At 42.9% G+C, this 14,173-nt stretch overlaps 1 protein-coding gene across 13 annotated transcripts in view; it reads right to left on the minus strand.

Annotated features, from left to right (window-relative positions):
• Positions 1 to 14,173, minus strand: part of SETD4 (SET domain containing 4) — a gene marked incomplete at its 3' end in the record, with an annotated part of 281,370 nt that overhangs the window by 109,656 nt on the left and 157,541 nt on the right. The window contains exon 14 of one of the 13 annotated variants that reach the window (XM_079921369.1): positions 6,097 to 6,578. The exons of 11 other annotated variants lie outside the window; for them this stretch is intronic. Of the gene's footprint in view, positions 1 to 6,096; positions 6,579 to 14,173 lie in introns of those variants that run through there. One more of the 13 variants, XM_079921370.1, reaches the window with a different exon arrangement.

Here is a 14,173-nt window from a genome sequence, read left to right on the forward strand (position 1 = left end):
AATAACTTTTTTGGTATTTTTTATTGAAGTATAGTTGAGTTACAATGTTGTGTTAGTTTCAGGTGTACAGCAAAGTGATTCAGTGATATATACATACATATATATGTGTGTGTATATATATATATATATAAAATATATTCTTTTTTATATTCTTTTCCAGGATAGGCTATTACAAGATACTGAATACAGTTCCCTGTGTTATACAGTAGGTTCTTGTTGGTTTTCTATTTTATATAGTAGTGTGTATATGTTAATCCCAAACTCCTAATTTATCCCTCCCCCCCGTAATAACTTTTTAGATTGATTATATATGTTACAATGATAAATTGTCTATATTGGATTAAATAAAATGTTACTAAAATGTCACTTGTTTCTTTTTACTTTTTTAATGCGACCACTAGAAAAATTTAAATTGCACATAGGGCTCACGTTATATCTTGACTGTACAGTGTTAACTCAGTATTTATTAAAATCAGAATCTCATAGAAGTGGCCCAGGAATCTGTACGGTTAATAAGCACCCAGATGACTGAGATCACTGCCATTTGCGGACCCCTGACATAGCAGGCAGCAACGTGGACCATGAGTCATAACACCTGGATTCTAAACTTGATTCAAGTTCCTCCTCATCAACAGAATGAAGGTCTTGGATTAGACCTAGGAAGTCATACGGCTTAAGGCTTCCAATCCCATTACCCACTGATTATACATCCATCGACCCATAAGATCCCCAGAGACTGACTGGAGCCAAATGGATAACAACTTCATGCCATTTTTAACCTTAGGAACGATTCATTTCATTCCTCCAAGAGGACTCTGACAACAGATGTTAAACCAGTCGTCCAAACAGCAAAAGGGTTTTCACTGGGGAAAAGAAATGACCCCTTCAAAATATTTCTAAAAGTAACCAATGAAATAAGTGAGCAAGGCCATGTGGTTTTGGAGAAGGAAAGATAGGAAGCAGAGAAGGAAGTGGATAAGGTCCACCCCCATCTAAACCCTGAGTGCACTTAGGGTGCAGGACAGTCTCCAGATCCCCGGCTACAGAGCACACGAGCAGGTGGGCTTTAGATTTGAGATGATAGAATTTCAAATAAATGTTGGCTGACTCGTGTGTGAGGACAAATTCCACCAGACTGCCTAAAAGGAAAAGATCCTGGTTTGAACCTTTTCCTTAATCAATGCAAGAATCCTCACTTTCCTCCATCACTTTCTTAACACAAAAAAGAAAGGCATAGGGCTTCCCTGGTGGTGCAGTGGTTGAGAGTCCGCCTGCCGATGCAGGGGACACGGGTTCGTGCCCTGGTCCGGGAAGATCCCACATGCGGCGGAGCGGCTGGCCCGTGAGCCATGGCAGCTGGGCCTGTGCATCTGGAGACTGTGCTCCGCAGCGGGAGAGGCCACAACAGTGAGAGGCCCGCGTACCGCAAAAAATAAAAATAAAAAAAGGCATAAAGGGCCAGCAACAAGCTGGTCAATTCAAGGATCTTCTATGGCTGGGAATATCCAGCACACATGGAAAGACTGTTTTCTCCACTAAATTATAGTGATCCAAGACATAGGGCTGTGACAGTATATGCCATGCGGAATACCAAACACGTGCAGAAGAGATCAATTCCCACATCTTGCTTTGCTAAGAGCTCTCACATTTTCAGCCTCAGACCTTCCTAGATTACATTTTCGTGTTAGTTTGATTCTCAAGCTTGACCTAAATGTTGGCTTCTTCCCACGCTCATTAAACCGGGACTGGCCTGCCCCACAAGACCTTTACCACTCCAGCCAGACAATTCTTGCCATCAGACAAGAGGAGGAAGACAAACAAACTTATAAGAAGTGAAATAGACTGAACTGGGACCCAAATTATGAGCTAGCACCATGAATAAACACGCACAGAGATTCCAGGTAAACTGTGGTTCTGTTTACAGTGGAACAGGACGTTCTTTCCTGGGACATCTCCTGCTAGCTTACCTGATCAGCAGCTCCACATTCATACGATCCCCTTCTCAAAAGTTTTCTTTGCTGCATAGGCAGGTGATGGTTTTTTGCACCAGATGAGCTTAGTTAAACAGAAGCAGGGTGATCTAGGTAATCAGCTACATACATTGCCAAAGAAGACCTCTAATAATATCACCAGCTGCTATGGCCGTCACCTCCTCCTCTGCACAGAAAACAATGAATAGTATCCTTTCTGCTGTCCTTGGATCCCAGCACAGAGAGGAACATCTGGCTATGATTAAAGTACTGTTGGTAGAGATGCCGGGTCACCAGGAACCTAGGTTAATGAGCAGCCGAAAAGCTTGCTGGAAGAAGTTGGCCCAATAACTAACTCTTGGTCACCAGCAGAAGTGATTCTGAGTAGACCTTGATGCGGTCTGAGCCCAACTCAGCCCAGCCCCGTCTGCCATCTACAGAGGTTGTAACTGAAAACAGAAGCTGTCTTTCTCAGAAGCTATCTAAGGCGAGGAGGCTCTGCTTCAGTTACCCTTCAGGAAGTACAAGACCGGGTGAAACAGGAATTCTTTCCGCAGAAGACCACACCGACGTGGCTCCTAAGGGCCCTACCGTCTATATCAGCAGCACAAGCAGAAGAAATGGCACCCAAGGGAGGGGACCTGGGAGGGGAGGTGGCCCTTGTTCCTGGGGGTAGCGTCGCTCTCCAGGAGACTTGGGTGGCACTGGAGAAGTCTCTGTAGGCAACTACCCATCTTCAGAGGAATAAAATGGCAGCTGTCACATGGCAACTAAGCCTGTGAGTAATTGGGAGAAAGGTTTCTGAGGGTCAGGCTCCCATAAAAAAAAGCAAGAAAAATATGGTCTATACAAATTAAACCTCTTTTAAACTCCACAAGTTGTGTGGTCTTAACAAATTCAAACCTTTTCTGGGATGCAAACATTGAAGACAAACTGAAAGGCTGTGGGTTCCTCCAAAGGGCAGCTCAGAGATCTCTTCTACTCTGATCTCCTTTTAGGATTAGGCAATTTAGCTGGTTTAATCTGAAACTTAGTGGAACTGAAAGATAAACCTCTCAGGTGAGTAAATGGGATGCAGAACAGAGATCATTAGCTGTCATGAGAAACCAATGCCAAAGGCCTTAGGCCCGTGGGTTCCACCTGTCCAGAGGATGGCCAACTTCACAAAGGAAACAGGAGAGTGTTTGACTCTGGGGTCATAAAGATGTGGATTCAAGTCCCAGCTCTGCCACTTGTGAAGATTATAAATTTTAACAAATTAGGTGACCTCTCTGCACCTGGGACACCTCAACTATCAAATGGGGATTCTAATAAATATCTTGCAGGACTTTTTTGAAGGTTAAATAAAATGTATAAGCCCTGAATAGAATGTTTGGCATATCAGAGTTGCTTTTTTAAAAAAAAGTAGCAATTACTATTAACCAGCCAATTCTAAACATCCTTTATACCTAAAGAAACAAACTTATGGTTACCAGGGGGGAATAAATTGGGAGACTGGGATTGATGTATACACACTACTATGTATAAAATAGATAACTAATAAGGACCTACTGTATAGCACAGGTAACGCTATTCAATACTCTGTAATGACCTATATGGGAAAAGAATCTAAAAAAGAGTGGATATATGTATATGTATAACTGATTCACTTTGCTGTACACCTGACACTAACACAACAAATAAATAAATGAAAGCATGAAAACAAATTAGAGACTGATCCCACTGACGGAGGTTCAGGAACAGTAAGTGTGTTTATAAAGCCATGGAATTTGAGAGAGAAAATCTCCAGATTACACGGTCCAACCCCCTTATTTTTTGCATATGGAACTGGGGCTGTTAAGTGTCAAACTAAAGCCACACAGTCAGTGGGGGACAGACTAGAACCAAAATCCACGCTTGGCTACTGTTGTGGGTTGAATTGTATTCCCCAAACAAGACCTGTTGGAGTCCTAACCCCAGTACTTCTGAATGGGACCTTATCTGGAGATCAAGTCTTGACAGAGGAAATCAAGTTCAAATGAAGTCATTAGGGTGGACTCTAATATAACGGGTGTCCCTAGAAAAAGGGGAAATTTGGACATAGAACAGGGAGAACCCATATGAAGATTGGAGTTATACTACCACAAGTCAAGAAACTACCAGAAGCTAAGAGAGAGGCCTGGAGGAGAACTTCCCTAGAGCCTGCAGAGGGAGCATGGCCTTACCAATACCTTGGTCTCAGACTTCCAGCCTCCAGACCTATGAGACAATAAATATCCATTGTTTAAGCCACCCATTTTGTTTTCACTGCAGTATAGTTTATTTACAATGTTGTGTTCATCTCTGCTGTACAGCAAAGTGATTCAGGTATACATATATATACATTCCTTTTTTTATATTATTTTCCATGGTTTATCATAGAATACTGAATATATTTCTCTGTGCTATATAGGACCTTGTTGTTTATCCATTCTATATATAATAGCTTACATCTGCTCACCCAGCCTCCCACTCCATCCCTCCCCCACCCCCTCCCCCTTGGCAACCACAAGTCTGTTCTCTATGCCTGTGAGTCTGTTTCTATCTCTTGGGTATGTTTATTTGTGTCATATTTTAGACTCCACATATAAGTGATATCATATGATATTTGTCTTTCTCTTTATGACTTACTTCACTTAGTATGAGAATCTCTAGTTGCAACCATGTTGCTGCAAAAGGAATTATTTCATTCCTTTTTATGGCTGAGTCCCATACCATGAGTTCCATGGTATATATGTACCACATCTTCTTTATCCATTCGTCTGTCCATGGACATTTAGGTTGTTTCTATGTCTTAAGCCAATCTGTTTTTGATACTTTGCTAGGCAGCCCTAGTAAACTAAAACAGCAACTTCCCATAGACAAAGCCATCATACTAGTCATTTTTAAGTTCTGTTACGTAGGACCCCAGGGACCCTGGCAGACAGTGATATGCTGGTAAATGTTTAATAAGTGGGTCTCAGGAGGAGGTGACAGGAGACCTGATGTGCGGTATTTGTCAAGTTCCATGGTGTAACGACTCTCACCCTGGTTAATTTCAAGCTACCCATGTGAGATCAGTGAACGCAGCGGCGGGAAGAGCTGTAGCACCATCAGCTCTCATGAGCCAGGATATGCCCCGTGGGAGGCACCTCAGGGGCTGCCATGGGACAAGGGAAAAACCAAAGAGGCAGACCAAAATAAGCCCTGTATGTATGGGAGTAATGCTACTCAAAGGTGTGAAACCATTGCAGTAGACCATGGTCCTCAGAGGAATACATCCAACTTCTATTTTCAACCTGCAGTTCCAGTTAAGTGTCTGCAACCTTCTCCAACCTCTGGAGCCCCAGGTAAGTGTCTGTCCAAGGGCTTTAGCGGCCACCCCAAAGGGTGTTTTGTCAGAGGTCACCCTCCTCATTCCTGGCCTCTACTCCCTGCCCGTTAGAGGTCATGCAGCTTTTCACTGACTTAGAGATGAATATCAAAAAGAATATCTTTCTTTCACATTCACCAAAGGGCCAAGTTCTTTACCAAAAAATATCTCTTTAGGGAAATAATTCTAGAACAATCTATTCACAGATTCTGAGTCCTTAATCTAGCTGTCCAGTGTGACAGAACTGAGACACTGTGAAAAGGTTTCCTGTTACTGGGCCTGTTCTCCAGGTCGATGCTTTTTAATAATAACGTTGATGTCTCGAGCCTTCGCAGACCTGTTCAACCAACAAGACTTGGCATTTCTTGTCATTTTATTTAAGCTTCTTTGCCAAGATGATGGACGCATCTCACAGTTCAACTGTCTCTAACAGACTAAATATATAGACTCAGCACAACAAACAATAATGGTGAAAATAGCACAGTAGAAAGAGCACTGGCTTAGGAAAGAATTCCTGTGTTCTAGACCCAGCGCTGTTGTTCATGAGTGTTATGAAGTCTTTTCACTTTTCAACCTCTTTATCTGCAAAAGGAGGGAATAGGGAGTGCTAATCTCTGCACAGGTGTGTCGTGTGGCTCAAACGAGATGCCAAACACGTTAAACACATTATCATCTGTGTTTTCCACTTACCTGCTTTGTTCTAATGATTTAGGTAAAAGGGTTTATATGATTGATTAATATGAGACAGCATTCAAAGTTTCAGAGTAACTTTCGTTGTAAAAAGCAAACTAATTAAGAAAAAAGTAATTCCAAAAGTACTATTTTTTTGTTTAGTCTGAGAGATTACAACCAGATCATTTCTTTTTAAAGGTAAATATTTTCTTTAGGAGTGTGTTCCGACCACCATGCCTTCCAGCCACATCATCACTAGCTCCAGCACACCTGGGCATGTTAACGTGTGGGATACCTCAGGTGATAGCTCACCACAGTAAATGACAGCCTGAGGCCCAGGAATGAGCACCGAAATGGACAACAGAAAGTATAGAGAAAACTCCAGAAGAACGAGGAACCCACCTCTCTCTTCTCATTTGGTATATTTCCCTGTGTACATGCGCGTGTGTGTGCATGTGTTCTCCCAGATTGTCTCAAGCAAACTGAATCACCAGCAACTCAGAGTCCAGCGGGCTGACCTCTTGCTGCAGAGCAAAAACTCCAATGCATAGGATTTTTTGGTTTTCCTACAAGGAAAGAATGAAGAAGATGGAGGGGATGTATCGTTAGAATGCTCTTGTTTAAAGGAGAAAAAGGAATCAAATGAAAGAGTCCCAGGTTCCCTGTCTGGGGGAACAGAGGAATAACAAAGGGAATGTAATAGTAAAAATTAATAATAATAATAATAAAATTACTGTTGGCTCCAAGAGACTCTCATATTCCACTCCAATTCTAAAATTGGAAATAAAAACTGGAGTGCCACTGAGGCAGGGACTGTAGGTTTGTGAGTTACACACTTCAAGCTGCATGTGACTTCACCAAGAGAGTAAAGGCAAAGGCCCTAGAAGACACAGTGAGGGCCCCCAGGGTGGGAGGGAGACGGGGAAGGCTCAGGAAAACTCAGCAAAGGTAGTCACAACTATGGGTGCCAAGAAGAGGATGGAAAGAACAAATTCCCATCAAAGGCAAGGTAAGAGGGTGCTTTCTACAAGGACAGGTGGTCACTGTGCCAGATTTTGGAAGGAAATTAGGGAAGAGAGACAGAGGACTAATGAGATCCAACCAATAGTTTTGTCGATAAGGTAGCCATTAGGATTCCTCGGTGGCATATTTGTAATAGAGTGGTGGGGACAGGAGCAACTAGTAGGTGGGACAGTCACTGATAATTATGGTAGGGAAATCTTCAATCCAAACAATCGTGAGATATGGGGGTGTGAACTGTGTGGACAAAGGCTGGTTAATTGCAACGGGATGAAAGAGATTTGAAGGGACCCAACCTGGAACTTCAAGGAGTCACTGGGGCGGGGATAGGGTAGAAGGGACTTGGGGGCAGGCTGACCCAGCCTCCGAATCCAGTTCCGCAAGCAGGGCACAGGGTCCAAAGGGGTTGGCAACAGCCAACCACGAGTCATCCCGGGGGGCAGACAGTGTGGGGGCAGGTGAAGGAAGGGTGCAATCTGTCCACGTGGTGAACTGTAAAGTTTCCCAACAAATAAACTAAACCAGGAGCAGGAAGGAAGCAGGAGGAGGAGCTACTCAAGGAGGTGGGGAGAATGACAGCCAAACAGCATTGGGAATCCAGATAGATAGACGGCATCCCGCCAGTGGGCCATGACACAGGGGCAAGACACCAGTCCCTAGGGAGGATGGGCGAGGGCAAACAGAAGGGGCCCATCCAAACAGGAGTGGGGGGATTGAGTACCAGGCAGATTCCTAAGGGGGGGATAGGGGCCCCGTCGCTGCGTGGAAGCCAGTGGCAGACCTGGATGTAAAGCAGACCTAGAAGGGCAGACAGAGGGACCAGTTGCAGCCCGGAGTGCTGAGCCAAACCCCCTCAGCTCCTTCCCCTAGTGGGGCAGAAAGGGCCCAGACCTGAGGCTCAGGAGAGCCCCGTTTCATCCAAAAGATCTGAGCAGAAGAGGGCCACCAAGGATGAGAATCAGGCAGGGGCCAGAGAAGGGATGCTTTAAGATATAGTGGGCCTCATCTTAGAAACAGAAACAGAAAAGGAAGAAGGTAAGGGAGAGTCTAGAGATAGTCATGAAGAGTATTTTATGGGGAGGAGATCAAGGAAGATATGGGAAGGAATCAAATTCCCAAAGAATGCGTGCCCTTGCTCCCTCCAGGCCTAATCAGTCACGGACCCAGAGATATCATAGAACGATCATTCATCAAACGCAGTGCACCCTGGAATCACACCAAACTGGAGTCTGATCTGCTGTGTGAGGCCCAAGGAATCATCTCTAGATTGTAAAGACCGATAAATACCTACACGAGTCCCCATAAGAGGTTACGAGGGCTCCTTGTGCAGTAATTAGTTTTTCTCAGTGCCGCCTCCCCTATTCTGAGATCCTCTTATGGTTCTAACTGAGGGCCAAGAAGTGAGTTTGAGAACTTCACACAGGACAAGGTAACCCCATTCCTTCTCCTCCGAGCTTGCCAGCTCCTCCCAGCGGCTGGTTTCAGTTTCACGACTCTTCTTGTTCAGGATAACAGCTAAGGTGCCTTTCAGTGAGATGACTGAAAAGGGAGATCTCTTCCTAGCCAAACAAAGGCTTCCAAACCATCAGTTCCTATTTTAAACTTTTCAAATGAACCCAAACTCTTGAGTACTAACAACTCTTTAAAACTTTCTGACTCCAGGTTGTCCCCTTAAAAACTGTATGCTGGATAAGCGAAGTAAGTCAGACAAAGACAAATATCATACGATATCACTTATATGTGGAATCTGAAAAAAGATACAAAGGAACTTATTTACAAAACAGAAATAGACTCACAGACACACAAAATAACCTTATGGTTACCAAAGGGGAAAGGGGGGAAGGGATAAATTGGGAAGTTGGGATTAACGGATTCACATTACTATAAAATAGATGAACAACAAGGACCTACTATATAGCACAGGGAACTATATTCAATATCTTGTAATAACCTCTAATGAAAAAGAATCTGAAAAGTTGTATATATATATATACATATATATGTGTATAACCTGAATCATTATAAGCCAACCATACTTCAAATTTTTAAAACTGTATGTTTGGTTTGCCTTTAAGGGGAGAATATTTTGGATTTGCTTTTGTCAGCTTCCAAACATTGTGACACCTCAACTGCTGCGTCCAGGAAGCTGGGGATCGCCGAGGAATAATCCAGACAGAACTTACAGAGGACGAGGAACTAGCTAGCACCTGGCAGTCTCCCGTTTCTTTCAAGAGATTAAATCATACCTCCCCAGGTAATCAGACTGACCTTGATCAAAGTTCTCAGTAAAGAAATGAGGAGGACACCTTGACCCAAAAAATCTCTGGCCCGTGTGTCAGGAATGTGGCAGGGATAAGTGAGGACACGATTGGTTCCCAACTGTGGTTTATTTTCAAATCCAGTAAAACATAGAACATGGGTCCTTGGCAAATTCCAGTAAAAACAATTCAAACGTGAAGTTCCTGGGACTTTGGTACACATATTTTTGTTTGCATCCTCTCTTGTTTCCCCTCAACGTCACGTATGAGGTGCCTGAACGTAGACGCTTTTTTATTTTTACTCAGTAAATGTATTTATTTACATATAGGAGATAATGAGATACTCATATTTCTTAAATCAATACAGATGATGTTTTCAAAACATGATTTAGCTACTGGGAATATTTGAGTTCTTGATAAATCTCACTGATAGGCAATTTCAAAACACAGAAAGAAAATCACCTGTTTCCATGGTTTATAACCCACACACTGATATAGACTGGAAATTGCTCTCTCCATTCCTCCCCTTGCCTCGATATCCTTGCACAATCTCACCTGCCCAAAAGTCCAGAGGGCAGATGACAGTTAGCAGGGAAAGGACACGGCAAGCCGCAGCTGCTCTGGCTTCACCGGCATGGGTTTACTCCACCACATGGTACATAGTCTGATCTCCCTCTTCCTCCTGTCTGTTTCCGCAGTCCCTTCTGCTGGTTGCCTCCACAGGAATCTCCACTCCAGTGGTCCTGGCAGCATCATGGGCCTTATAATGGGGTAGCCCTGGGCTCGAATCCTAACTCCAACATGGAAAAACTGTGGGATAGGGAGGGTGGTAGGGAGACGCAAGAGGGAGGGGATATGGGGATATAGGTATACGTATAGCTGATTCACTTTGTTATACAGCAGAAACTAACACAGCATTGTAAAGCAATTATACTCCAATGAAGAGCTTAAAAATAAATAAATAAATAAAATACATGTAACATAAAAAAAAATGTAATGACAATTCTCAGTTCACAGGCAGTACGAAAAGAGGCCACGTGCTGGATCTGGCCCGAGAGTTGTAGCTCGCTAACCCCTATGTTACTGAATACCTGTTACAGTTCTAAGGATCCATAAATACTACATCATTCTAGCGATCCTAAAAGAAAAAAAAAGAAAAACTTGGACCCTGAGCCAGCTATCCAAACTCTGAGCCTCAAGTTTCTTGTCTATAAAATGGGCTTATGATACCCACCACTTAGGGTTCCCATGAAGATAAAATAAGATCATATATGGGAATCCCCTGACATAAGGGGGTGCTCTGTGAACCTATGTTCCCTTCCTTCTTTCCTCCTCAGTTTACTTATAAACTTACACTAAATGAACATGCAAGGAATAATCTGAAAAGACCTTGAGGTAGTTCTTGCCCTCCAAGAAAAACACAATGAGTTACAGTATCTCACAGAATGTTCAAAGAAGAATAAGAAAAGTGCTCGAGAGGATGAAGAGGTTTCCATGAGGAAATGAAGGGAAACATAACTTCCTACCTGGAAAAGCACAAGGAGAGACATGTTTAGATGCTACCAAATCTACAAAGCCTGGGCACGGAGTGAACACAAGGACATTTGCATCAAGTTTGGATATATTGGAATGTTACCTGCCCTCCTGGATCTCCCCACAACTGTTTCTTCTTCTGCAAAATGAAGATAACAGTACATAACTCAAAAGACTGCAGAGAGGATTAACTTCAGATAATGTGTGTAAAAAACTTAACACAATGCCTGAGTTTTAGTTTTCTATGGCTGTTGGAATAAATGACCACAAACTTAGTGGCTTAAACAACACAGATGTATTATCTTATGATTCTGAAGATCAAAGTCCAAAGTCACAGACGTAGAGAACAGACTTCTGGTTGCCAAGGGGGAGGGGGGTGGGAGAGGGACAGACTGGGAGCTTAGGGTTAGTAGATGCAAACCGTTACACATAGGATGGATAAACAACAAGGTCCTGTTGTAGAGCACAGGGAACTGTATTCAATACCCTGGGATAAACCATAACGGAAATGAATATAAAAAGAATGTCTATGTGTGTATAACTGAGTCACTTTGCTGTAAGCAGAAATTAACACAACACTGTAAATCAACTATACTTCAATAAGTAAATAAACAGAGATAAAAAAAAGTCCAAAGTGGGTCTCACTAGGCTAAAATCAAGGTGTCATCAGGGCTGCCTTCCTTCTAGAGGTTCTGGGTAAGAACCTACTTCCTTGCTTTTCACAGGTTCTGAAGGCAGCCTGCATTCCTTGGCAGGTGGCCCCTTCCTCCGTCTTCAAAGCCAGCAGTGTAGCATCTTCAGATCTCCCTCTGACTCTGCTCTTCCCACTTTTTCCATAAGCACGTTTGTGATTACCTTGCACCCACTTGGCTAATCCAGGAAAATCTCCCTACCTCAAAATCTTTAAATCAATCACATCCACAAAGTCCACTGTGCCATGCAAAGGGACATGTTCACAAGTTCTGTGGATTAGGATGTGGACATCTCTGGGGCCCATTATTCTGCCAACCACAGTATGATCTGTAGGATGTTCTCGGCACATGGGAGCTGCCATGGCAAGAAGGAAGGAGAGGCAGCAGAAGCAGGGGGAGGGGCCTAAGGAAATTCATTGCCTAAATATTGAAAACTCGTTCCTAAGTGAGTTCAAATAAAGCCACAGATGACTCATCCGAAAGGTCTGCGAAGGAAAGCTAGGGATATTTGTGGTATGTCATCAACTTTCAAAGGCTAGCAGCATGAGAGGTAACAGCCAACTCTTCTTTAGTAAATATAATATGTAGGTACCATTTAAAATCATCACCATGGGCGGCGATGGACGCCACCCAGACTTATTTTGGTGGTCATCTCACAATAGATGCATGTATCGAATCATTATGCTATGCTGAAACTAATATAACTTTATATGTCAATTACATCTCAATATAAATAAATAAATAAATATCACGAGAATCTTCAGGGTATTTTTCAACTCAGATCAGCATTTAAGCTAGAAACCCAAGAGCCACAAATTGAGAAATCTGGCTTAACGGGCATCATCCATCATCACGCTGGGAAACAGCCTTCATTTGCCTCTGAATTAATAAATGCTCAAGGCAAAATTTCATGCCAGAATGGCAGGAACATAGTTTTTCCTGGGCTGAAGCAGGTTGAGGTGGGTCTGGCACTCTGACCTGAGACACAGCTAGAGAATCTGGTACATAGAATGAGCAGCATGTGTCTTAAGTCAGCATTCACAGTCCCAGTCCAGCTCTTGACCGGTCCTCTGTCAGGATTAAGAGCCCTGAAGAGTGGCAGAGGGCAAGTTGTCCCGCTGCCTAAATGAAAATAGATCCATGTGCTTTGAACTCCCCAAACACAGGTGTAAAGTTAACTTTTAAAGTTATATTTGACGATATAAATTTAAGAACGTGACCACCTGCTCTGTTGCTCCCATGGGCGTGCACTGCAGTACACAGTGCAGACACAGCAGGCACTTTGAATTCACTCAAGTGCCCATGATCAACTCCGATGCAATGCCCAGGACTATGCTCTGCAGACGCAGGAAGATGAGATCTTAAATTAGAAGATTTTTTAAGGCAAATGGAGGTGGCCACCAGCCTCTGCTACAAAGCTGCTTCATAGGGCCCCTTGAGAATCTCTGACTTTATAAGTCCTGATGTGCTCCCAAGATAAACAGGGACTTATGTTCCCCTAGGAAACAAAATGGATGGACATGTTGGATGGAAGTAATTAACAATTCTCTCTCTCAGTGCTGAAGAAGGCCTGCTATTATCCCAGCTGTCTTTCTGACATTCATCCATGAGGAAAGAGGAGGATGATTACAAATAAAAATGGCTCATATTTATTGAGCACCTATTTTCTGCCCTGCATTGATCTTAACTTTATTAATTCATTTAATTCTCAACAATCAGGTGAGTTATTATTATTTTGCCTCCTAGATAACTGAGGAACACAGAAGTTAGATTCCTTGTTCAAAATCTTAGAGCAAAACAAACAAAGATTCAAACCCAAGCCCTCTGGGTCCTAAGCCTGAACTCCAAACCATTCGGCCCTATTTTTCTCAAGAATTAACAGATCCATTCATAATTGTCCTACTTACATTTTTCAACAGAATCATTTTTGTCCTAATATACTTTGACCCTATTAAAGGTAACAGTGCCAGGCACTGGGATTTTCTTCTGTTTTGCCTTTCAGAGCAAGGACACAGGCCCATTCAATGCTTTAGTATAATGCCACCTAAAATCAAAGAAATATGATCTTATTTATTTTAACAAACACAACACTTCACAGTAGAAATAAAAATGGTCTTCTTGCTGCCTTGCTGAATCACTGCCTTGCCCATCTATTGGCATCACCAACACCGGGCCTTCAGCCATAATGTGGTTACCTAAGAGCACACAGATGGTGTCTTTATCTTCTAGATGGTTTTCCAAAATGCCCCCAGCATCTGACACCTCGCTCAGGCTACACTTCTTCTCCAAAATAGGCATGTTGTAAATTTCTCAAATATCTCATGGATTGCATGTGTGGGGAAAAACGGGAGCTTTGATCATAAGAACACACCCCAACAAAAAATTTTTATTCTAAAGCTAGAACATTGTTAAGAACAAACCTGTATGAAGGGTTTCCTCTCACAAATAGAAGTTGATGGAAAAAAGCGGTTCTAGTAACTGGGCTGTAAGCCTGGACCCCTCAACTACGTTGGACTGGCACCAAATAATCTTTGGAGACTGTCCTGGACACTCTTGCCATGGATTTGGCTGTCAGCCTCTTAACCCTTTCTCCATGTTTGGGAACTTCTACCTACACATACTGTTTACCTTCATAGTCTATTAATATCACCACCGAAG

The sequence above is a fragment of the Stenella coeruleoalba genome (genome assembly GCF_951394435.1).
Source record: "Stenella coeruleoalba genome assembly, chromosome: 5".
Taxonomy (NCBI): Eukaryota; Metazoa; Chordata; class Mammalia; order Artiodactyla; family Delphinidae; genus Stenella; species Stenella coeruleoalba.